The sequence below is a fragment of the Mus musculus genome, chromosome 10 (genome assembly GCF_000001635.26).
Source record: "Mus musculus strain C57BL/6J chromosome 10, GRCm38.p6 C57BL/6J".
Taxonomy (NCBI): Eukaryota; Metazoa; Chordata; class Mammalia; order Rodentia; family Muridae; genus Mus; species Mus musculus.
Window position 1 is genome coordinate 44,179,264 of NC_000076.6, and position 27,020 is coordinate 44,206,283.

Genomic DNA, 27,020 nt, shown 5'->3' on the forward strand with positions numbered 1-27,020 from the left:
TGGGGAGCGGGGGCGGGGGGAGGATAGGGGATTTTTGGAGGGGAAACTAGGAAAGGGGATAACATTTGAAATGCAAATAAAGAAAATATCTAATAAAAAAGTAATTAAAAGAAAGAATTCTAAAGGAAAAAAATAAAGATGCCTTGTAAATTAGTATAAAATACATCTTAAAATAGGCTTTCCCCAAGGTGCCTGGAAAGTGCTCACAGCACTTCTTCTAGAAAATATTGGGATATTTGGGAAAAAACTCAAAGGACTGTGGACTGTGAGTTATTTTTCAAGGAGGATTTAAGACTTCCAAAACAGCTTAAGCATCCAAAATAGCCCCCTGTTTTTTGACTACTTTCAGGTTTCTTGACCCCCTCCCTCATCCTGTTTTTAGCATATATTTCAGAATTGATGTTTCCTTGCCCTGAAAGCAGACTGGCATTTTCTTACCACCTGGCTTTCATGATGATAGAAGCTGTCATGCAGACCACTGAGGGCATGAAGACAGAGTGATCTCAGCCAGTGCTGGATCTATAAGCTACAACACTAACTTGCTAGGTAAATTATCCCACGTAGTGTCATGATGGTTATGAGTAACCAAACACATTTAGTTCTGGTTTGAGACCTGATACCTACACTAAAGGATTTAATGTCTGCTACTGGAAACGTAGTTAAAAGCTTATGTCTGCGGGAGCAGCGAAAGGCTACAGGGGGAAGGCCACTGGTACATTACTTATGTTTATACTCAGGTTTGGACTGTTCTTAACCTTGATCAGAGAATGTCCCATACATACCAATGTATGAAAGGTGAAGAGTTGGGTTTCTCATGCTAGTTGAGAGTTTACTGACCGCTAATGCTATTTTTATCCATTGAACAAAAACATATTTCTTTCCATTATCATACATTTGTCTCTTCTGCTGTTGAACGATCTTTTAAGATATTTCTATTGGAGCATACTTTATTTTACTCAGTGTTTACCTTGTACCTAGAAGCTTTTGGCAGTGTTTTTGTAGTTCTAGTAACAAATGCCAGGTAGGGGTTTTCTGTAGGAAAGGCCATATCCAAAACTGAAAGTCATAAGTTTAGGACACTGTAGAACACAAAATAGGAGGAGCAAGAAAGTCAAGCTAGCAGAAGATGGAGAGAAATACCAAAAGGAGTAGCAATCACTGTATGGAAGCAGAGAATGATAGAACATCACTAGTTATTTGTAAATTGCAGAGGAAAGCACAGGCAAACAAAGGGCTCACCATTCCCTGTTGGGAAGGACTCAAGTTGTGCAGGTCTAACTGTGATTTAAATATGCTTGCATCCTCACATTTAAACATCTTTCTACATGTAGTTAGAGTCTGAAAGTGGCACATGAGAATAAGGTGTAAGATGTTTTAAGAAAAAGCAAGAATACAGAGTGAAGGTGCTGCAGGTCCAAATTAAAGAACTTCTCAAAAATGCTGAGTATATAAAATGACCACAGTCCAGTGTTCAGTAGAGAATGTTACTAAATTAGTACATATATAGATGTGAAGCTGTACACAACTGGATTCTCACCCCTTGATTTAGATGTGAATGACCCATATGAACTAGTTCATGTTGTTTGTGGTACCCTGTCCTTTGTCTGTCTTGTTTCTTCACAGAACTCCAAACAACATCCCAAGACAATGCCAATAACTGTGATTTTTACTCACAGGCACAACATATCTTTGCATACCGAGGGTCTGTGTCAAATCTCTAAACAAAACAAGATCATCAGTAGGAAAAATTAACAAAACTGAAAACTGTTTACAAATGAATGAGAGCATATAAATAGTGTGGGTTTGTGACTTTGTATTTGAAACTCACAAGAACTTTTTCAGAGCTTATGAAAATGTCTTAAAATGTGTTAATTATGCAGGTTGATGACAAAACCAAAACATATCAATATTATACTGCAGCATTATAGATGACATTCATTCATGATGAATCAAGGGACTTGATTTAATTGGCACATAAACTCAACCACACACAAACGCAGACAAATAGACTGCTCTCCCTTTCAGAATGAACATGCCTTTATATTGAGGCTCCTGTTTATCAGAACTAACAGCAAAATGGGCTAACTTCAAAATGATCCTATCCTGACATACTCTCGTGTGTCTCATATGTTACCTAATGTCAATGGAGTTTTTATTTGGACATCTGAGAGTTATGGAATGGGGGAGTGATGGACGTCATTGACACCAATTCTAGTCCCTCCTGCTTTTTCCAAAAATCTCTACAGAAGTAAGCGGTTTATTTGATTTGAATACACATACACTGTTAGACTTCTCTGAAGATTAAGCAAGACAACCTCAAAATCTATCAAGTTCATTTCTGTCCTTCTTCCTTTTCAGTAGACAACACTCCCTTTCCAGGAAAAAAAAAGCCTTCTGTGCAAATATCTTGACTTGATCCATTTCACAATCCATTGAAAGATTTTCATAATGTGTTGTATCTCAGTTTTTCAGACTGGCAGATATGTACCTAAATGGAGTGACAGACAGACAGAGAACCAGATGGGCAGTTGAAAATAGTATATTTTTATTTATTTTTGCTGTTGTCTCTTAGTAATGTAATATGCTTTGATTGTATTCTTTCCCTCATCCATTTATTTTAAAGGAGTATATGACTATAATTTAAGTGTGCTATAGAACAATACAGTATAATACTTTCTATATTTTTCCGATCTGTTTATTTTCTCAGGCAAAAAAATATACAGAAATTTAAGTAAAAATCTGGGTTTTCCATTATGTCCCAGTACCTTTGACCTTCTGTGCTGTTCACCTACCATAGAGTTCTTTGAAGATAAATTTCTATTCTTTGCTTACAGGAGACTGCTAGAAGAAATACTGGGCAGACATTTGTAGTTTAAGAACCCCACATATTTTAAATGGGAATATTCATTTTAACATGCTCTGCAACAGGAGGTTTATAAAACTTTCACGAGCTCCAGCCAATACGCCATTCACAATTAAATTTCTTTGTGTCAAAGTGGTTATTTTCAAAGTGGCCTCTAGGTTCTGCTAGCTTATCTCCTAACTTGAAATTTCAATGAAAGCCATTAGTTTTGTAATGGAATTGGGATTTTGTGATAATATTGCCGACCCCTCCATATGTAAGTCATTGCTTCTCTTCCTTCTGATTCCATTATTAATTGGGTAAAGTCTATGAGGTCATAGCATAAAATCATATTAACTACTCTACATGCATGGCTAATCACATACGTATGTTTTTCTGTGGCGAACAAAATATAGTTCTGCTTACTCAGGCACTTGAATCTTGCTGCCATCTAAACAATGAGGAATAGAAAGTTTAAAGCACATGGCTCTTCTCAAACACATTTAGAACAAACAGAAGATTTTATACCCTTCCCTCATTGCCCACGCCAAGCCACTCTCTCCCTAAAGAACTATTTCATGTTCTGGCTATCCAACATGGACAAAGGTCTCATTTGCCTTCATCTTTCCCTATACTCACTCTGCCTTCATCCTTCTTTCCTCTCTTAGCTTCTTCAGGTTGCTCAAGCATCAGAGAAAAATGAAATGGAACTCATAACACAGCTACCTCTGGGGCTGGCTCACTTTTACCTTTCGTCAAAGTTGATGAGGTGTATCTTATTATCATTTTATGTTTTTCAGCTTGATAGATGTTTAATTGGCAACATAGACAGGATTCTGTTTGACACAAACATTCTAAGCAATGGATATTCTATAAAATGCACTACTTACCGCTCTCTAGATGCCTTATTACATTTTCTTCTGTAATCTTGCCCACATGGATAGATGGAGAGCTTCCCTGGAAGCCTCCTGGAGCCAATTAGGTTCAGACACACTTGGTCAAATTGGCATTTATAACACATCTCACAAAAGTCTTATTTGTTTTCTAAGAACATGTCAATTTTAAATTTTAAGAAAAATTATGGTAAAAATAGAGAAAAATAAATATTGAAGAGCAAGATATTTGGATGAAAATACAATAAGAATTCATGTTGAAGTCTCTCTTTGATTTTTCAGAGAACAGGAAAGACAGATTAGGACCTGATGTGAAAATTTCAACAAAAATAATTACTGTAGATTCATAGTGCTTAATACTAATTTGTTATCTCCAATATACTTTGAGGATATTTATGGAATGCTTAAATGCAAAAATTCTTATCAGGGTTATTGCTCAGACATGGCATTAACATGAGCTGTAGTAACAGGGAAGTCTGTTTTTTTTCTTTTTCTTTCTTTTCTTAATTTTTGGTGAAGGGTAATAGAAATCCTCTTGTTAAAAATCCTGACAGAATATTATGTTGAGTGTGAAATGAAAGCAGTAGAATCTGCTTCATTTCACAATACATAAGAGAGGACATAAATATTTTTGTTAAATTTGTACATACAAAAATCTATATGACAAAGCTTTACAGCATTTTCTGTGTTGTTTAAACAATAGCACTAAAATGCTACAGTGTGGAATTATTCCCAGTGAAATCTTTTAAAAATACAACACACTTCACTTTTGAGATTTGATTTTGCATATTTATGTGAGTAAAGAGGCTTAAGTTGAGGCTTATTCAAAGACACAATGGGGTGGGACAGATGAAGTACTCATATGTGAAGGTTAAAAATTAAAAATGGAAGAACGGAGGTCTTGGGAGAGGGCCAGAATATGCTCAAAATATACATTAAATTAAAAATGGTTTAAATGATAAAAAATAAAACATATAAAGGTATAGGGCAAATGCCATCTGTATGATCACAATTTTGAAGTCAATCCATATTATGTATAGAATGTCATCATTTTATAGGCCTGTCAATAGTATGAAGAAAGTGTTTATGTTTCTTCATAGACTTGTGGTGGTTTCAATAAGTAATGTCTCCCTAAACTTCAGATTAGAACACTTGGACTATAGTTGGTAGTACTATTTGGTGAGTTTATGAAGGTTCAAGAGGTACAATCTTGCTGGAGGAAGGACTCTAGTAGGGGTGAGCTTTTAGTGTTTATAGACTTACTCCACCTCACGATCATCTCTGTGTTTGTAGTTGGATATGATGTCTCTACTTTCTGATTTGTCTACCTGTGCTCATGCCTTCCCTGCTACCATGGAATATCCTTCTGGAATTGTAAACTCAAATAAGTGTTCTCTCCAACAACAACAACAACAACAACAACAAGAATTACTATTTTCTAAAATGTCAAATGATAAAAATATAACAACCACTGCCTCTCTCCAATAATGTCATCCTGTTCGACATTCAGTGATTGGCAGATTCTCACCCTCTGTTGGCTATCTTAATCTCTTGAAACTCAGAAATATCTCTGACCACAAGTTCTATTCTCATTCAAATCCTACTCTAACTACACTGTTTCTAAAATTTTCCATCCTAATACCTCATGATTTACTTACATGAAATTTACATGAAAATGCTTTTGTATGACTTAAAAATATTGCTCCTTGCCTGCTTTGTCTTCTGTCACTATTGTGTAGGACATCATCTGAAATACACTGTACAACTTCTCATATGGTCATAGATGTTCACTAGCAGAGCTTCATATAGGTTCTCAACCTTCAACATGTCTTCAGAATGGCCTCAGATTTCCGTGAGTACATCAGTGTGTACTATGTCCAACAGATTTGTGGAAAGTGGAACTCCTTTGTGACTTATACCTATGTAGACTCTTCACATTAACTCAGTTCCTAATATTGATTGAGGTCACTGTACAAGCACAGTAAATGAGTCTATTTCTTTCATTGAAATAAGCAAAAGTTAAAACCGTACCTTCACAACAAAGCTTCCATTCTGGAGGCAAACATTCCCTTGATTGTGTTCCTGAATGAAACCCAAGAGAATCAGGAATAAAGGGCATATATTGGAAAATAACCAAGACAAGAAACAGAAAATGAACAGAGAACATTTTTCTAACAGAAAAAAAATTACAAAGATCTCATGAAAATTAACGAGACAAGGATGAACATTCTCACTCCTGATGTCTAACATGGTAGATAGAACAATCACACAAGGAGAAACCAACAGGAGAGGAAGATGTGAAACTATATTTGCTCATTACGAGAAAATCCAGAAAGTCTCCAATAGAAACTCCAACAGCTGATGACCTCATTTATCAAACAGAGGGTAGAAACTAAGGCAGAAAAGTAAGTACTCTACCTTTATCCAAATGAAAGACATATTGGAAAACAAGTCCCTGAGAGAATATCATTCAAATAGTCTCAATGTGTAATAATAAATTGGGCTAAATCTAACCCAAAATGAGAAAGACATGCGAAATAAAAGCTTTAAGATACTTCCCAAAATATTAAAGTAGTTATCAGAAGATGGAAAGAACTCATATGCCCACAGACTTGTGGGGTAATACTGTAAAATGGTCATTCTACTAAGAGCAATCTACAGATTCTATGAGCTCCACATCAACACTCAAATGCAATTTTCATAGAAATTGCAAATATAATCCTAGATTTCATATGGAAGCATTAAAATAACAAAAATTGCCAAAATATTCCTTAAAAAATTCTACTGGAGATATTGCCAGCACAGAGTTCAAGTTTATAGTAATAAAAAGTGTGGCACTGGTCACAAAGGGACACATTGATTAGTGGAAGGAATTGAGGCCTCACACCTCCAGTAACCAGGCAAGACTTCCAATGGAGGGATGGGGACACCAACCCAACAACAAGACCTTAGACCCACAATTTGTCCTGCCTACAAGATGTGCAGGGATAAAGTTGGAATTGAAATTGGGGGAATGGCCATACATTGACTGGTCTGGCTTGAGACCTGTGCCATGAGAGAGTGTCTGCCCCTGATACTATTCATGTTACTCTGCTATACTTGCATAAAAGAATCTAACATATCTGTCATCAGAGAGCCTTTACCTAACAGTTAATGAAAACAGATGCAATGACCCATAGACAAACATTAGGCAGAGCTGGGGTAATCCTGTGGAAGAGGGGGAGGAAGGATTGAAGGAGCTAGAGAAGTCAAGGACACAAGAAAACCTATGGGATCGATTAACCTGGGCTCACAGGGGCTCACAGAGACAGAACCACCAACCAGAGAACATACATGGTGTGGACCTAGGCCCCCAGCACAAATGTAACAGATGTTCAGCTTGGTCTTCATGCTGGACCCCTAACAGCAGGAACAGGGACTGTCTCTGACTCTATTGCCTGCCTTGGGATCCTGTTTTCCTTACTGGGCTGTTTTGTCTAGCCTCAACAGAAGATGTGCCTAGTCCTATTGTGACTTGATAGGCCAAGGTGGGGTGATATCTATAGGGGTGGGAGGAGCTCCCCTTCTCTGAGGAGAAAGGGAAGGAGGATGGGGGAAGAACTAGGAGGAGAACAGGAAGGGGAAGCTGCAATCCAGATGTAAATAAATGAATTAAAGGGAAAAAAAGAATTAAGGCTACACAAGTAAACCCACAGTCCCATAGTTTCATGATTCAGGGATTAAAGTCCAAGATTCATAGGGAAGAGAAGACAACACCTTCAACCAACTGCGAGAGACAAACTAGATAGATGCCCTTAGAAGAATGAAATTAGACCCTCATCATTCACCCTGCCCAAAATTCATCTTAACTACATCAAGTGCATCAACGTAGGAAATTCTTAATCTAAGAGGAGAAAGCAAGGGAATTGGCTACAGATCATTGGCAAAGGAGTGCACGGTCAGAACTGAACTCTGAGAGTACAAACGATGAGACTAAGGTTAACACACAGGACACAATACAATCCAAAGCTTCTGTGAAGCAAAGGTCTGCCGTTTTGGTGGAAGGAGAAATCTACCAAGTGGGAAACACTACTTTCCAGCAGGACAAGTGACTGAGAGTATCTACAAAACACCAAGAGCCCACCCATTACCTCGACAATGAATCATGGTACTCAAATTTTATCTTATCTTTGCCCATGCATATAACTGTGTAAAACAGAAGCAGCTTAGAAAAATCAGATAATTATTTACTACATATCAATGGATAGTATTTAGTTATGTGACTGACTTCTAGCATCATTAAATGGTGTACATAATAGATTAAATGCTTTCTTTACAATATTAAATGACTATATCTTAACTGTATGAGTTAGGTTAAAATGTATATTATTTTGGAAGGTATTGGTAAACCCAACACAATTACATGAGTAATGTAAGGAGTTTACATAATTCCCTTTCCTTATTCATATCAAAATGTTTATCCTTTTCTTATTCAAATTCATTTACCAGTTCTTTTAGGTCTGCTGATACATCTACATCTATTATAAAAATTATGAAAAAGAGAAAACAGTACTCTATAAAATAGGTATAAGTTATTTAAAGTTAATGCTTTTTAAAATATTCATTTATTTACATTCCAAATGCTGCCTTCCTCCCAGTCCCCCTTTACAGAGTCCCTAGTCCCATCCCCCCTTCTCTGAGAGAGTGGGGACCTCTGGGTATCATCCAACACTGTCATATCAAGTCTCTGTAGGATTAGGGGCAACCTCTCCCATGGAGTCCAGACAAGGCAGCTCTGTTGGGGAATGGATTTCACAGCCATTAGGGACAGCCTGTTCCAGCTGTTGGGGGATGCACATGGAGACTGAGCTGCATGTCTTCTACATATGTGAAGAATATATACATGGTCCAGCCTGTGTATGATCTTTGGTTGATGTCTCAGTCTCTGCAAGCTGCCAGGGGTCCAGATAAGTTAAATGTCTTTTAAAGTGTTATTTTCCAATTACCAATCTTAAACACAAAGTGCTACTGTATATTAATATTCTTAGAATAACTTTTTTTCTTTTTGTTTTTTTAAGCCAGGGTTTCTCTGTGTAGCTCTGGCTGTCCTGGAACTCATTCTGTAGACCAGGCTGGCCTCAAACTCAGAAATCCGCCTGCCTCTTCCTCCCAAGTGCTTGGATTAAAGGCTTGTGTCACCATTGCACGGCTTGAATAACTTTTAATTGTAGAAACACCAATACTTTACTTGGATAGCCTCACTACATGATATCAGATTTGAAGCATCCAAGACTTTGAGTGCTTTGTCTAAAAATTCATAAACTTCATGTATGTTTTCAGGATCCATGTTGATATCTGTTATGGAAAGGCACACATTCGTCCTGAGCACCACTCTCTGCCCAGTATTAGTAACTTTAGACATGTCACTAAGTACTTGAGGAACATCAGTCTAAATATACTACTCATTCATCTGTGAGCATCGTTCTCCTTACATTTGCATAATTACTACTTCCTGTTCTGACAAATGGACCGTTTACAGTTCATCCTATCTTCTGAAGTCAGTATATACCTATTGCCATAGAGAATGGGTGTCAATTTCTTTGGTGTTTCTGTGTGGCATTATTTTTTAAACTCTTCCTTAATACATGCCCTTGATCCTTTTCTTTATAGGTGTGTCCATTTGACAAACTGAAATGTATTTGTCTCATCCTTAAAAAATTAGTTCTCATTCATTATTTCTACTAAATAATACATGCCACCTATGAAAGCTCAGAGAACATTGTGAAAGAAGTATAATTGAGAGCAGCAAAACTTGAGGTAAAAGGAGATAAGGTGGAAAATAACTTCAGAGTGTCAATTTTGTGTGTGTGTGTGTGTGTGTGTGTGTGTGTGTAATAAGCAATCATAATGGTTGATTTAAAACTGACAAATGAAGCATCATGCTTAGCTTTAACTGTCAACTTGACATAGTTTGTACTCATGTGAGAAAGGAGTCTCATTAGAGGGATAGCCCAGATCAGAAGATGCCTGTGGGCATGTTTTGGAGGAGGGATTTGTCATGACAGTTAATTGCTGTAGGAGGGTCCATACCACAGTGGATGGCATCATTCTCTGAGCACGTGGTTCTGGGTTTTATAAGAAAGCTAGCTGAAGTCAGGTGTTAGCACATGCCTTTACCCCCAGTATTCCTGAGGGCAGAGGCAGGAGGATCTCTGAGTTCAAGGCCAGCCTGATCTACAGAGTGAGTTCCAGGATTATATAAAGAAACTCTTCTCAAGAAGAAGAAGAAGAAGAAGAAGAAGAAGAAGAAGAAGAAGAAGAAGAAGAAGAAGAAGAAGAAGAAGAAGAAGAAGAAGAAGGAGTAGGAGGAGGAGGAGGAGGAGCAAGAGGAGAAGAAGGAGGAGGAGGAGGAAGAGGAGAAGAAGAAGAAGAAGAAGAAGAAGAAGAAGAAGAAGAAGAAGAAGAAGAAGAAGAAGAAGAAGAAGAAGAAGAAGAAGCAGCAGCAGCAGCTGAGTGTAAGCCTGTGAGGGTGCCAGCAAGCAGTGTTCTTCCACGGTTTCTGCTTCAACCTCCAAGCTCCTGATTGAGTCCCTGCCCTGACTTCTTTCAATGATGGACCTTATGGAAATACCTGGAAGTGTAAGTATTTCTTCCCCTAAATTAATTTTGATCAGTGTTTTATCACAGTAAGATAAATCAAAGTAGAACTTGAATATAAAGTTATTTTCTATCTCATAGTATTGTTTAAAAACATTTAGTAACATATATTAATTTTATAGTTAAAATTAAAATATATCACAGTAAAAGAAAACTGTACAAGCCAAAGAATCAGGGGCACCACCCAGTTCATTCTATGAAGCCACAGTTAAACTGATACCTAAACCACAAAAGACCCAACAAAGAAAGAGAACTTCAGACCAATTTCCCTTATGAATATGAATGTGAAAATTCTTAATAAAATTCTCACAAACCGAATTCAAGAACACATGAAAACAATCATTCAAAATGATCAAGTAGGTGCAAGACCCGAAAAGCCTTATGTCCGGGATGTCCCACTCACAGAGACACAGAGACAGAGATAGAGACCGATGCAAAAAGCAAGAGGTTTATTAATCCAGCATCCTGGGGTCGTTCTGCAATAGGGATAGAAGCGACCCCAAGTAGCTAAAACACACACCTTTTATACATTTTTTGGAGGGTAGTTTATTATTGGTTAACCTTTAGTGACATTAAGGGGCAGACTTAAGGACTGGAGGCATTGTGTGGGCTTTTCTATACAATCAGAGGACTATCTCTTGGCACACTTTGCCGTGAGGCAAATTCTGGGAAAAGAACATATTTACTTAACTTTTTACAACCGTGGTCATTTTGAGCTACCACAAATCTTACATAGGCTTCTTCCCAGGAATGCAGGAACGATTCAATATATGGAAATCCATGGATGTATTCCACTATATAAACAAACTCAAAGAAAAAAATCACATGATCATCTCATTAGATGGTAAAAAAGCCTTTGACAAATACAATACCCTTTCATGTTAAAAATATTGGAGAGATCAGGAATTCAAGGTACATACTTAAACATAAAAGCAATATACAGCAAACCAATAGCCAACATCAAACTAAATGGAGAGTAACTCAAAGCAATCCAACTAAAATCAGTGACCAGACAAGGCTGCCCACTCTTTCCCTATCTGTTCAATATAGTACTCGAAGTTCTAGCCAGAGCAATTACACAACAAAAGGAGATCAAAGGGATACAAATTGGGGAAGAGAAAGTCAAGATATCACTATTTGCAGATGATATGATAGTATACATAAGCAACCACAAAAATTCTACTAGAGAGTTCCTATAGCTTATAACTTCAACAAAGTGGCTGTATATAAAATTAACTCAAACAAATCAGTAGCTTTTCTCTATTCAAAGGATAAAAGGGCTGAGAAAGAAATTAGGAAAACAACACCCTTCACAACAGTCACAAAATATTACTTGTGTGACTCTAATCAAGCAAGTAAAAGATTCGTATGACAAGAACTGTAAGTCCCTAAAGAAAGAACTAGAAGACCCCAGAAGATGGAAAGATCTCCCATGCTCATGGATCAGCAGAATTAATATAGTAAAATGGCCATCTTACCAAAAGCAATCTACAGATTCAATGTAATTCCCATTAAAATTCCAACTCAGTTCTCCATAGTTAGAACAATTCTCAAATTCATTTGGAATATCAAAAACCCAGGATAGCAAAAACTATTCTTAACAATAAAAGAACTTCTGGTGGAATCACCATCCCTGACCTCAAGCTCTACTATAGAGCAATTAAAAAAAAAAAAACACATGGTATTGTACAAAACCGGAAGGTAGATCAATAGAATAGAATTGAAGAACCAGAAATGAACCCACACACCTATGGTCACTTGATCTTTGACAAAGAAGCTAAAACCATCCAATAGAAAAAGGATATTTTTAACAAATGGTGCTGGTTCAAGTGGTGATTGGCATGTAGAAGAATGCAAATTGGTCCATTCTTATCTCCTTGTAAACTCAAGTCCAAGTGGTTAAAGAACCTCCACATAAAACCAGATACACTGAATCTAATTGAAGAGAAAGTGGAGAAGAATCTCCAACACATCCTCACAGGGGAAAATTTCCTGAACAGAACACCAATGGCTCAGGCTCTGAGATCAACTATAGACAAATGGGATCTCATAAAATTGAAAAGCTTTTGTAAGGCAAAGGACACCGTCAATAGCACAAAACAGCAACCTACAGATTTGGAAAAGATTTTTGCCAGCCCTACATCTGATACAGGGCGAATATCCAAAATACATATAAAGAACTCAAGAAGTTAGACTCCAGACTACCAAATAACCCTATTAAAAATGGTGTACAGAGCTAAACAGAGTTCTCAACTGAGGAATCTGGAATGAATGAAAAGCACTTAAAGAAATGTTCAACATCCTCAGTTGTTGCAGTAAATCTCCAACTCAAATATGCTCCAGCAATGAAAACACAACTCAATTAATGTTAATACATGCTGTGTGTCCAGATTGGGCAGATCTACAGATACACTACAATATTCCACATCTATGAGACCCTTTAGAACTTGTGGTTTCTCCAGGCCATGTGCTTCTGCTCTGCTTTTCTTCTTCCTCCTCCTCCTCCTCTGCCTCCTCTCCCTCTTCCGTTTTCTCCTCTCTCTCTCTCTCTCTCTCTCTCTCTCTCTCTCTCTCTCTCTCTCTCTCTCTCTCTCTCTCTCTTTCTCTCCATTCTGCTCAACCTTCCCTTTATCTGCCCAAACGTAGGCTCTCCTTTATTTTACAAATTAAGGTGGGAAGGAGGTTTACAGGAAGTCACTTGAGTGTTGACTCATTCCTTGTTCACAACTCCTCACAGGAGAATGGAATTAACATCAAATATAACTAGTCCCAGGGCTGTCCACAATACTTACTCATCAGGGAAATGCAAATCAAAATGACCTTGAGATTCCACTTCACACCAATCAGAATGGCTAAGAAACAAAACCTCAGGTGACAGCAGATGCTGGAGAAAGAACAACACTTCTCCATTGCTGGTGGGAAGTGAATGGTGGTAAAAACCTTTTTGGAAATCAATCTGGCAGTTCCTGAGAAAATTTGAAATAGTTTTACCTGAAGACCCAGCTGTACCACTACTGGGTATAGTCCCCAAAGATGCTCCAATATATAACAAGGACAGATGCTCCACTATGTTTATAATAGCCAGAAGCTGGAAAGAACCCACATGTTCCTCAACAGAAGAATGGATACAGAAAATGTACATTTACACAATGGAGTACTACTGGGGTAGGATGATCAAGGGAGGTGGAGGGAGGAGTTACCTGGGAGAGAGAAATGAGGAGGAGCAAATGGGGGGGTACTGGAGGGGTTGGGAGAGGTACAGAGGGTCAGGAAATTGAATAAAATATGTAGCAGTGGAGGATGAGGAACTCAGGTTAGCCATTGGAGAATCCGAGATGCCAGTTGAGAAATCTGTTTAGCTCTGTATACCATTTTTAGTAGGGTTATTTGGTAGTCTGGAGTCTAACTTCTTGAGTTCTTTATATGTATTTTGGATATTCGCCCTGTATCAGATATAGGGCTGGCAAAAATCTTTTCCAAATCTGTAGGTTGCTGTTTTGTGCTATTGACAGTGTCCTTTGCCTTACAAAAGCTTTTCAATTTTATGAGATCCCATTTGTCTATAATTGATCTCAGAGCCTGAGCCATTGGTGTTCTGTTCAGGAAATTTTCCCCTGCGAGGATGTGTTGGAAGAAGAAAGGGCTTATAATGTAATGGGTGTTCATATAAGAATTATTAAAAGAATCTTTGGCTGAACCATGTTGGTCTGCTAGTGTATGTGTGCATGTGTGAGTGTGTGTGAGTGTGTGTGTGTGTGTGTGTGTGTGTGTGTGTGTGTGTGTGTGTGTGTGTGTGTGTATGAAGCTATGGGTACTCCAGTTCTTCCTTTAGAACTTTTGTTCTTTGAGGGAGCATTTTTTTTATTAGATATATTCTTCATTTACATTTCAAACCTGAAAGTCCTCTATACCCTCCCCCCTGCCCTGCTCCCCAACCCACCCACTCCCACTTTCTGGCCCTGGCATTCCCCTGTACTAGGGCATATAATCTTCACAAGACCAAGGGCCTCTCCTCCCATTGGTGGACTACTAGGCCATCTTGAGGGAGTGTTATATGAATGATTCTATTGACTGAAGCACTGTAGACTGTCAAGGCCATCAGGTTGGAGTGAGGAAGCCTGGCTCTGAAGACAACAATAAAGAGATCAGATGCTCCTCCTAGGTCTCTGTATCTTCATGCCTTGGTCTATTTCTCACTGCCCTGGGAAACCTGAGCTCAACATGAATAGCTCCTGGAACCACATAGCTGAAAACCTTGTGTCCTTCACTGTATGGCAACTTCTGACCAGCTACTAGTCTCAGATACAATGGGAAGTCACTTTGTCTTCTATCTAGACTTGGTTTGGGACTTAAGTTGATCCTGAGTCCTGCTGACTTAGAGAAATACTTAAGGAAGAGAAAGAGGATTACAAGTTCTTTCATCTGTATCGGCACCTTCAGAGCAAGTGAGAGTCAGCAGAACCTTTGTGTGTGATAGGGTTGGCAATGAGGTTGCTAAGGCAGCTGCTTGAATGTGTGACCTGGTGTTTGTCTTATGCAGGGAACACACACTGAACACTGCAGCTAGCCACAGGTGGACAAACCAGGAGAGAACGAAAGACTTGGGGCTAGAAAGGAGAGGGACAGCATTCTAGAGTCAGGAGAGGTATGAGACTGTCTCCCCCTTCTTCTTGCCTGTGTTTGGCTGGGCTCCTCTTAGTCCTTCACATGCACCATGATTTCTCAACTATGCTTCCAGCATGCTGCAAATTCATTAGTGCTTATTCTAATTAAATTAATTAAATGAGGCCGGAGGTGGCCAGGGTCATAGTAGACTGTCCATCTCCTGATCATGCATTTCTGAGGGTGAAAATGTGTGGCAAAGAGGTGCTTTCCCCAAATCCAATTCAGAGTGTTATAAAAATGCAAGAAGTCAGCCAGCTAGCCAGTCAGTCAATCAGTCCTCTGAGGGCTATGCTTCGATTGCTACAATACCATTCTGAAGCAACCTCATCCTTTCTCTAGAGTCATGGGCAGAGCTTCTTCTTTTTCTCTTTATGGTGATTATTAGGAGGCTCCTAAAAACCAGCTCTTGATGTCCAGTGTGAAGAAGAAGGGACAGGTGGGAGAGGAGCTAGGGATATCCTCATTTTTGCCACTGAACATCAGTGTGATGTCAACAAGTCACAAAGCCTTCCTAGGCTTTAGCTTGCTCATTTGAAGAGTGAAGAGGAAGATGGACGGATGCTTCTGTGCATCTTAGGAGCAGTACTCTCCTAGGCTCCTTGATGGCTTTGAGCAGACTTCTGCTGAGACCCAGCTCTGGGCTGTCACCTAAATTGTGACCTTTCAGGACACTAGCACTGCAGCCAACCAACAGTAGATAGAGGGTGGGAAGAGGAGTCGACCAGCCAGGCTGCTGTTCTGCACCTCGCAGTTTTGAGATCCAGAGTGTGCGTTAAGAGTTGTCTGTGCCATATGCTCCAAATGATCTCAGCAAATTTGATCCCAGCACTAGGGCTTAAGAAGATGCTTCTATCAAGGCCAGGTCCAACCAGGGGTTTTAAAGCAGGGAGGGACCTGAGAGACAGACTGTAAAGCAGGAGTTGGTGTCCCTGGGGGGACATTAGCAATCTGACCAGTTCCCAGACTGGAAGTGGTAACGTGGCTCTTGCCTTATTACCAAAGTCAGGAAGGACATTCTCTTCCATGAGGCAGAAGACTCCTGGGAGGTGGAGACTTTCAGAGGCAGCTCTTTCTTTGCTGTTTGTGTGCATGATTTCTCTTTCAGAGATGCCAGGAGGCTTCATGTACGGCTTGATAAGCCATGTTAGAATGAGAGGAATTATAAACGTTCGCTATTGTCACTATGCCATCATTATTATGGTAGTGCAATCAGTAAAATATATTTGCCTTTTAAGGTCTAGTGTAATTGGATTCTGCTGAATTGACGCAATTAAAAGAATTAGGGAGCCCATTAGGTGATTTATGTTTTCTATAAAAAATTTCTTAGATAAAATAATCACTGGAGGTGGGGTGAAGGGAGGGAATTGTGGTAGAGGGGATCAGGAGGGGAACAGGGTGTAGGATTAGGTGTAGGCAGAGCCAAGGAAGTGAGGGCTGAGAGAGTAAGCAGAAATAGGTAGTGGAAAGGGAGGTGGTACATTGTAGGGGAAGGTTGCCTAATTGTTTATTGGGTCATTAAAGATGGCAGAAGCTAATAAGGCGATTTCCAAGCTGGACCGGAAGAGAAGGGGGGTTAGAGGATTGGGAGTAGCATCAGGCGGTGGGATGGATAAGAAGCTTCAGACAGTAGGTCTCTCGGGACACTGATGGATTGTAGCCACAGCTACAGAGATGGCTTCCTGAGCGCCTAATTAAACCTTATAATTGTCCAGGGAAGAAAAACCCTGAGGAAGTTTCTAAATGTGCTTCTTTACAGAAAAATGAAAGCGCCGAGAAAGAAGTCACTTCTGAGCATCAAGATTTGGCTGTGTCTTTGCCTGATGAGAAGCCAGTGGTAGGCCAAGTTACGAAAAATCCTTATCGACTTTATAATTACACCTGGGTGATCATCAACAAGGCAGGTGACGTAGCTAATGCCACCTGCAAGTTTGAATGTTCTATCCCATGGCCCATCCTGAGAGTCGATCTTTGTAAATTAGTCCTAGGAGGTCATAATGACTGGGGAACTCATTCAGAATTCCTGCCACAAGAACAAGCAATTGACGATCCAAGACAAGTTGCCTATACCACTCCTGGATGTGCTAGTTTAAGTCGTAGGAAAACACTTGCCAGTGTTTTAAAAAGATGGGGCATATATATTTGTCCTGGCCCCAGTCACAGGAGTCGCACTCTTAATTATAAATGTGGTTTCGCCCCCGATTATTTCTGTGCTTCCTGGGGCTGTGAGACCACAGGAGACACCTATTGGAAACCCACTTCTGATTGGGACCTAATAAAGGTCCAGAGCAGGCCCGATTATGCTGCCTGTGCTAGCTCCAACCAGACTTCCAAAGGATGGTGCAACACCTTAGAGATCTCCTTTACTGACGCAGGAAAAAAATTTAATTGGGAATATACATGAGGAGCTGAGTGGGGTTTATGTATCTATAGAAATGAAAAAGATTTTGGAGTAACTTTCAGAATCCAGTTACTTAAGAACACCCCATCTTTAGGGCCGGCTGCTATAGGCCCCAATCTCTTTTTACATTCCTCATATCCTAGAAAGCCGAGTCTTCCACAGACTGTTACCTTAGGTCCACCTGGGACTACTGTATTCCAGCCCACTTTACCTGCTGGATCTCCCTCCTCCGCAGAATTGATTTTATCCTTAGTAAATGCATCAATTGCTACTATACACACAGCTAATGCTACTCAGTATGAAGAATGCTGAGTGTGTTTTTCTCCTCAACCTCCCTTTTACGAAGGGGTGGCAACATTCGGATCAGTTATTGCAATTAATGTTTCCAGCAAACTTGGATGGCACCCCGAGAGCCATGATGGACTCACCGAAGTCAGGTGTCTGGCATAGGCTTATGCCTTTTGGGACCTTCCATGCTTCCTCCCCAGGCCTTATTAGAGGTTTGCAATCAGACTATTATAGTACAAGGCCATTTAGCCTGTTAGGGAGATTGTGAAGGGCTCACTTTCTCACGGGATGGTCTCTGACACTCCTTGAGCAGTAACTAGAGAAATTATCCTTATTCAAGCAGCAACACCACTGTCTGCTCAAAGCACCCTAAGGATTTCCTGAAGCCATGGAATCCTTGGAGACTTTTAGAAACATCTATGAAAGGCTAGAGATTGTTGCAGCCTATGCCTAAACCCACAGATTTTCTCAGGGCCTGGATTAGAGTGATGTGGGAGAATAAACACCTAGTTATAAAGCAGTTTCTTCAATACACAGAGCACAGTCCCCATAAGAAGTAGCACACAAGCAGCTTTTGGATTAATAGTAATGCTGCTTTCCCTGCCTCTTCTCTCTACTCTCTTTCTGCTGATATCTAACATCTGTATCTGTATCTCTGATCTTGAAGACTTGGAAGACATTTCTGAGTTCTCTCATGATAGTCTCAGGATCTCAGGAAGATTCAGTCAGGACAATTTCAGTGAATGTTAATAGAAGAATGGCAGTTCCCCTCAACTTAAAACAAGTGAATCATTAGTTTGTAGGTCACCCGGGATCTGAATTCTTACCTCGCCTCCTTTAATATCGATAGGTGCAAATATAAAGGGAATTCCAGAAACACTCAACTTTCCTTTATCAATTGGCCTTATATTAAGTAAATTCTTTGGTTTTGGATTTTAACTTCCTATGAAAGTGTGGGTTGATGGTACTGTAGTACGCATTGCGGCCTTCTATAAGCATGCAAATGCTTCTTAAGAAACTCTAACTCATACATACTGAGTAAATACCTATACACCTTGAGATTTTTGTGTGTTCCTACTCAGTTAATTAATAAATATTCCCTCTGAATTTTTTCAACTTCAAAAAGATAGAATTTTAAGAAGAGGATAGGAGCTAATAGTTCAGGAATAATGGACCTCACTGAACCTTCCCATAACTATCCAAGTCTAGGCTCTAGAACTTTGAAATTGAAATTGGCATGTCAAAAGGATTAGTCAGATGTAGTTAAGTTATGAGTTTGAGATGGAAAGGACATTCTGAAATATATAGGAGATCAATATAACCACGTGTGTTTTTTTTTTTAATAGGGAGAGAGGTAGTTGAGATACACAGAGTGGTTACAGTAAAAGAGATAGCAGAATGGTGGGAGATCAAATTTTTCAGGTTAATATGGTAGTTTCTTGGAAGAATAAATTAGACTGAAACCTGGAGTATAGAGGATGTCCAATGATCTCCTCGTCCATGAGTTTATTTCGTGAGACTGCTGCCTTCCAGAACTGTAAGGAAAATACTTTTCCATCAGTTTTGAAGATACTGGCATTTGGCCACAGAAAACTAATATAAAACAGTCTTTGACTTCTCTGTGCATTTCTAAAATTATTATCAGTTGGTGCCATTGTGAAAAGAGCTTTATTTTAAGATGAGAGAGTCCCAGAGTTATGCTTGGCTATAAAATCTTGTTTAAGCTGTGAATAACAGTGGGGAGAAAAACCTGATAACTTAAGTTTTGAAGAAGATATGTTTCTCTTGTGTCAAGGAATTGCAGATGCCTATGCATCATGACTTCAATGTATCTTTTCTAAGCCTGGATTGAAACAGTCCTTTTCCCTCCCCTAATACCTGATCGGGTTCGCCTCTCCACTCCCCTTCCCCTGCTTGCCATCTCTCTACTTTCCCATCCAGGTCCCACTTTCCCTCTGCAGTTGTGATTGCTTTCTTCTCTCTCCTAAGTGGAACTGAGGCATCCTCACTTGGGCCCTTCCTTCAGTTTGTTCATCTTTTTAAGTTCTGTAGACTGTATCTTGGGTATCTTTTACTTTACCTTTTTTTTTTTTTTTTTTTTTTTTTGCTAAAATCCACTTTTTAGTTTTTCACCCTAAAACAAAAGAATACATCTTCTACTCAGTGCCTTATGGTACCTTCTCCAAAATCGACCATACAACAGATACAACAGATACAAGAAGATTGAAATAATACCATGCATCCTATCAGATCACCATGGCCTAAGGCTGGTTTTCAATAACAGCAAAAACTACAAAAAGCCCACATACACGTGGAAACTGAACAACTCTTTAATCAATGATAATTGGCCAGGGAAGAAACCAAAAAAAAAGAAATTAAAGATTTCCTGGAATTTAATGATAATGTTGACACATCATACCCACAAATGAAAGCAATGCTAAGATGAAAGTTTATAGCACAAAGTGCCCTGGTAAAGAAACTGGAGAGATCTTACACTAACAACTTAACAACACACCCGAGAGTTCTATTACAAAAAGAAGCAAACTCACTCAAGAGGAGTAGAAGACAGGAAATAGACAAACTCAGGGCTGAAATCAACCAAAGAGAAACAAAGAAAACAAAAAGAATTAGCAAAACCAAAAGTTTGTTCTTTGAGAGAATCAACAAGATAGATAAACCCCTAACCAAACAAACTAAAGGGCCAAGAGGCAGTATTCAAATTAACAAAATCAGAAATGAAAAGGGAGGCATGACAATAGAAACAGGAATTTCAAAAAATGATTCGATCCTACTATAAAAACATATACTCAACAAAACTGGAAAATCTAGATGAAATGGATGGTTTTCTAGACAGATACCAAGCAGGTAAACTATCTAAACAAATCCATATCGCACAAGGAACTAGAAGAAATCATTAAAAACCTCCCATCTAAAAAAAGCCCAGGGCCAGATGAATTTAGTGCAGAATTCTAGCAGACCTTCAGAGAAGATCTGATACCAATATTCCTAAAATTATTCCATAAAGTAGAAACAGAAGGAACACTACCTATCTCATTTTATGAAGCCACAATTACTCTGATACCTAAACCACAAAAGGACCCAATTAAAAAATAGAACTTTAATCTCGCTTATGAATATCGATGCAAAAATACTCAATAAAATTCTTGCAAACCGAATCCAAGAACACATCCAAACCATTATTCAACATAATCAAATAGGCTTCATCCCAGGGATGCAAGGTTGGATTAATATATGAAAATCTCTTAATGTAATCAACTATATAAACAAACTCAAAGAAAAAAATCATATGATCATCTCCTTACCAGCAGTAAAAGCATTTGACGAGATACAACACCCCTGCATGTTAAAGTATTGGAGAGATCAGGAATTCAAGGCCCATACCTAAACCTAATAAAAGCAATGTTCTTTTTTCTTTTCGTTATTGATTTCTTGAGGACTTCTTAGGTGTCTTTTGATCATAGTTATTCATCCACAACCTAATAATCACTTCCCTATTCACCTGTTTCTTGACTTATTTTGTTCCATTTAGAATGTACTATGTTTATAGGGTCTCCTAATATGTGGAATCAATGAGACAGTGATTTAAATGAAAGAAAGTAGTCATAGTAGAGAAATATGAGGTGTGTTATGCCCTCAGTTCTGAAATAGCTGCATTTTCAATTTGAGAAGAAACAAGAAACTCGAGTTTTATAGACTGACCTAAAGAGGGATTCAGCATGTGTTTGTTATATGGCAAACAAAACAAGTTCAGAGACTGACAGAATGGCCAACTAATAATCAGGACAACTTGAGACACATCCCATGGGCAAACACCAATCCCTGACTCTATTAGTGTTACTCTGCTATGCTTGCAGAGTATATCATAAATGAAAACAGAATGAACAGAATATTGGATTACATTGAATGAATACAAACTTATATTTTGTGTTTCCTAGAAAGAGGAGGAAAATGTCAGTAAGAAGATATTTTTACATGTGTTTATTATGTGTTTGTATGTATGAATATTTAGGCATGTTCATTCCAAGGCATACACATGAAAGACAGACACAACTGATAGGAGTCAGTCCTCCCTGCAATGTTGGTCTAGGGAAAACATCAGGTTGTTTGGCTTGGTAGCTGGAATGTCTGTGGTGAGATTGTCTGGATTAATAGTAGATGTGCTAAGGACCAACATGAGGTTAACAGTGGCACCACCTGACCACAAGGGCCTGAGTAGCTAAAGAAATTAAGCAGCTGGGATTCATCCCATAAACAACCACCAAACCCAGGCATTATTGCATATACCAACAAGATTTTGCTGACAGGACCCTGATATAGCTGTCTACTGTGAGGCTATGCCAGTGCCTGGCAAATAGAGAAGTGGATGCTCACAGTCATCTATTGGATGGATCACAGGGTCCGCGATGAAGGAGCTAGAGAAAGTACCCAAGGGGCTGAGGGGGTCTGCAGCCCTATAGGAGAAACAACAAAATGAACTCACCAGTATCCCCAGAGTTCATGTCTCTAGCAGCATATGTAGCAGAGGATGGCCTAGCTGGCCATCAATGGGAGGAGAGGCCCTTCATCTTGTGAGGATTATATGGCCCAGTATAGGGGAATGCCAGGGCCAGGAAGTGGGAGTGGGTGGGTTGGGGAGTAGGAGGGGGGAGGGTTTAGGGGATTTTCAGGAGGAAACTAGGAAAGGGGATAACATTTGAAATGTAAATGAAGTAAACATCTAATAAAAAAGAAAGAAATTAAGCAGAGCAAACCATGGAGAGTAAGGCAATAAGCAGCATTCTTTATGGCCTCTGCTTCAGTTCCTGCCTCCTAGAACCTGTCCTGCTGTATGTCCTGCCCTTAGTTTCCTTCATGGGAGGTAGAACTGTAAACGGACTTCCTTTTCTCTTCAAGTTGCTTTGGATTATGGTTTTTCTCATATGAAAAAACAGTATTTTTTTAATCACAATAGAAAATAATCTGACTACCCTTAGAGTTATCCCTTGCTTCCTATACACAATTAGTAAGAAAGGCTTCTTAAGAAAGGCTCGTTGGGGAGGATAGAAAGAAAGTTAACAGGAAGTTTCACATTTTTACCTTATTAAGTGTTAGGAATCCTATTTCCAGTCATAGTTTTCCTCAATAAGGAAAAATTACATTATGTTGCATTCTTGCTGCCTTTGAATAAGAATCTTTTCCCCATTTAGGCCTCTGTGATACATTTATAAAACAACGGAATACAAGTTCACAGTTCCATGTAGGTGAACACAAACTAGATATACTCTTTTAGTAACTCAGAGAAATACATTTTTGTAACCCTCAATTTCCTGGTATTCATTTGGAGATAGTAACTTAGACTATGATGATGCATCACAGCTACTCAGTAGAATCATTCTTTGACTATAATCTAAAAATATGGATGCAGACCCAAATGTAAGTGCAAACACCTTACATTTTTTTAAAGTAGCCAAAAAATACACTATAAAAGCATATTCAACAAATTATGCTTATCTAATTTAATATCTATATTTAGAAGAATGTAAATAGATCTATATTTATTACCCAGAAAAAAAACCTCAAATTCACATAGAGAAAGAACTCAACATAAGTCCAGATACACTGAACCTGATGGAAGAGAAAGTAGGGAATGGCCTAAATACATCAGCACAGGGGTTAAGTGCCTAAATACAACACCTATAGCACAGACACTAATATCAACAATTAATAAGTGGGACCTCATGAAACTGGAAAGCTTTTATAAGGCAAAGGACACTATCAATAAGACAGAGAATAGCAGCCTATGTCCTGGGTAAAGGTTTTCATCTACTCCACATCCAATAGAAGACAAATAACTCAAAAAAGCCAAAAGAACTCAAGAAACTAGATATCAACAAACCAAGCAATCTGAATAAAAATGGGGTTCAGATCTAAACAAAATTTTTCATAGAGTCATAAAATTGACTACAAACACATAAAGAAATGTTCAATGTCTTTATTGATCAGGGAAATGCAAATCCAAACTACTTTGATGTTCTATCTTATAACTATCAGAATGACTAAGATCAATTACATAAGTAGCACTCATGCTGGGGAAAATGTGGAAAGGAAAACACTCCTCTGTTACTGGTGGGAGTACAAACTTAAACAGCCACTATGGAAATCAATATGGTAGCTTCTCAGAAAATTGGCAATAAACTTACCAAAAGACCCACCTATACATACCTCTGATCGACATACACAAAGGAATGCTCCATCCTGTCTTAAGGACACTGGCTCAACTATGTTCACAGTGGCATCATTCATAATACCAACAAACTGGAAACAACCTAGATGCCCATCAACTGAAGAAAGAATAAAAAATTGTGTAACATTTACACAATAGAGTTATTGCTCAAATGTAAATACAAAATAGCTTCATGAAATTTGTAAGCAAATAGATGGAAAAGTCCCATCCTTGGAAGGCCATATGGAAATCTAGGGCAGAGGAAACTTTCTGGAACATATAAGGGTGACCATAGCAAGGACTCCTAGTAATGGAGTATATGGAGCTTGAGCCAGCCATCTTCTGTAATCAGAAAGAGCTTTCAGTGGTAAAGCTGAGACAAAGTATTTTACCTAAAACATGCCCTGACTACAAAATATGCAATGATGGCCCAATGATGGCTTGAAACATGTGATAGTGACCAACTAATGACTAGTATCCCTTAAGGCCAATGCCACAAAAGGAATTCTGTACCTAATACTGTCTGGAATGACAGGAAGGGAAGCTAGATGGCCCAGAAAGCTATAACACAACCAAAATTACTGGTCCAAAAGGAAAGTGTAAATGAAATGATTCCCAATGATATTCTGCTATACTCATGGATCTGTGCATAGCCTATAATCATTAGAGATATTTCTTATGGCAGATTATAAAAGCATATGAAGAGATGCAGAGCCAAACATTATGCATAACTTGGGGAACCCAGCAGAAGAGAGAAAGGATTGAGGAAGACTGGGTAGCAAGGAATCCAGAGAACAAGGCCACAGAATCAACTAAGCAGGGCTTCATAGAGGCTCACAGAGATGAAGCAGCAATCACAAAATCTGAATACATGTATGCACCTGATTCTTTGCATATATGTTATGCTTGTTTAGCTTGAAGTATTGGAGGACTCCTAACAGTAGTAGTGTGGGTGTCTCTGACTCCATTGCCTACACTTGGGACTCTTTTCCTCCTACTGAATTGCCTCATCCTACATTAATATGAGGTATTGAACCTAGTATCACTGCATTATGCTATTCCATTTTTTTTTATTCATATTGGGGGTGCTGTTCTTTTCTGAGGGGAAGTGGATGGAGCACTGGACGTGGAAGAGAGGGTCCGTGGAGAAGCTGGTGAGAGGGCAGGGGTGAAACTGTAGTTGGGATATATCGCATGAGAGAACAAAAAAGGAAAAAGCTAGCAATATAAAAGTAAATATAATATTAAAATATATTTAAAAGGTAGAATAAAAAGAGACAAAAATTTGGAGGGAATTTTTTCCAGTTCTCATAATGGAATCTTCCTATTTGGGGTGGTGAACTTTTTAAAAACTCTTACTTTTGCTGTTACAAAGTTCTGGCCAGTCAAGTGTCTGCTGTCACACAGCACTGTGTTTACTATAGACAATTTCCTCCCACAGTATGATACACACACACCATACCAGTCCAAAGGATTTGGGGTATAAGTTTAAAAAATTATCTACACTAGAATGGTATATCTTAATGAACGTAAAAATGTGCCATAGGGTCTCAAATCTTCCAAATCTTTCCCAAGAGTACAGCACAATGTAGGAAAGAAAATATTGTATGAATCAGGTAATTTTCTGTACTTGGGTTAACATTCCTGCAGACAGCACACCACTGGGATGGAGCAGTAGAAGTCAAGCACTTCATTGAACTAAGGCTATTAGTCTCTACACTCATGCTCAATAAGAGTGTTTAATCTTTCTCAGGGTACATGATGCCCCTAACCTCTGTGTCATCCATGACCTGATCCTCCTGCTGACACTACTTCTCAGCATATCCAAATTGTCTTAGCTAGGGTTTTACTACTGTCAACAGACACCATGGCCAAGACCAGTCTTATAAAACACAATATTTAATTGGGGCTGGCTTACAGGTTCAGAGGTTCAGTTCATTATCATCAAGGTGGGAGCATGGCAGTATCCAGGCAGGCATGGCACAGGCAGAGTTGAGAGTTCTATGTCTTCATCCAAAGTCCGCTATTGGAAGACTGACTTCCAGGCAACTGGGATGAGAGTCTTAAGCTGCACCCACAGTGACACACCTATTCCAACCAGATCACACCTCCAGATGGTGCCACTTCCTGATCTAAGAATATACAAACCATCACATTCCACTCCCTGATCCTCATAGACTTGTTCAAAAACATGAGTCTATGGGGGCCATACTTAAACATAGCATAATGCAAATGTATTTAGTCCAACTTTCAAAGTCCTCATGGTCTATAGCAGTCTCAACAATGTTAAAAGTCCAAAGTTCAAGGTCTCTTCTGAGATTCATCCAACTAATTAACTGTAATTCCCAAAGCAAGGCAGGAAACCAGCTGGGCAAATTCCAAACTCTGCATCTCCATGGCTGATGTCAAAGTGGTCTTCAGATCTCCATTCCTTTTTCATCTTTGTTGACTGCAACAAACTGCTTTCTCCTGGGCTAGTTCCACTCCCTGTTAGCAGCTTTCCTTAGCATGTATCCCATGGCTCTGGAATCTTTAACATCTTTAAGTCTCCAAGGCACTTTCAATGTTACAGCTTCTTTTTTTTTTTCCTTTTTTTTTAAATTAGGTATTTTCCTCATTTACATTTCCAATGTTATCCCAAAAGTCCCCCATACCCTCCCCGCCTACTCCACTACCCACCCACTCCCACTTTTTGGCCCTGGCGTTCCCCTGTACTGGAGCATATAAAGTTTGCAAGTCCAATGGGCCTCTCTTTCCAGTGATGGCCGACTAGGCCATTTTTTGATACATATGCAGCTAGAGTCAAGAGCTCCGGGGTACTGGTTAGTTCATAATGTTGTTCCATCTATAGCGTTGCCAACTCCTTTAGCTCCTTGGGTACTTTCTCTAGCTCCTCCATTGGGGGCCCTGTGATCCATCCAATAACCGATTGTGAGCATCCACTTATGTGTTTGCTAGGCCCCGGCATACTCTCAATAGAGACACCTATATCAGGGTCCTATCAGCAAAATCTTGCTAGTGTATGCAATGGTGTCAGCGTTTGGGGGCTGATTATGGGATGGATCCCTGGATATA

General features: G+C 39.1%; 1 pseudogene across 1 annotated transcript in view; it reads left to right on the top strand.

Moving 5' to 3' along the window:
* The window catches only part of Speer5-ps1 (spermatogenesis associated glutamate (E)-rich protein 5, pseudogene 1), a 49,139-nt pseudogene that overhangs the window by 8,817 nt on the left and 13,302 nt on the right, over window positions 1-27,020 (top strand). The window contains exon 3 of the transcript NR_001582.2: window positions 16,793-16,870. The product of NR_001582.2 is annotated as a spermatogenesis associated glutamate (E)-rich protein 5, pseudogene 1, transcript variant 1 (transcript). The remainder of the gene's footprint in view (window positions 1-16,792; window positions 16,871-27,020) is intronic.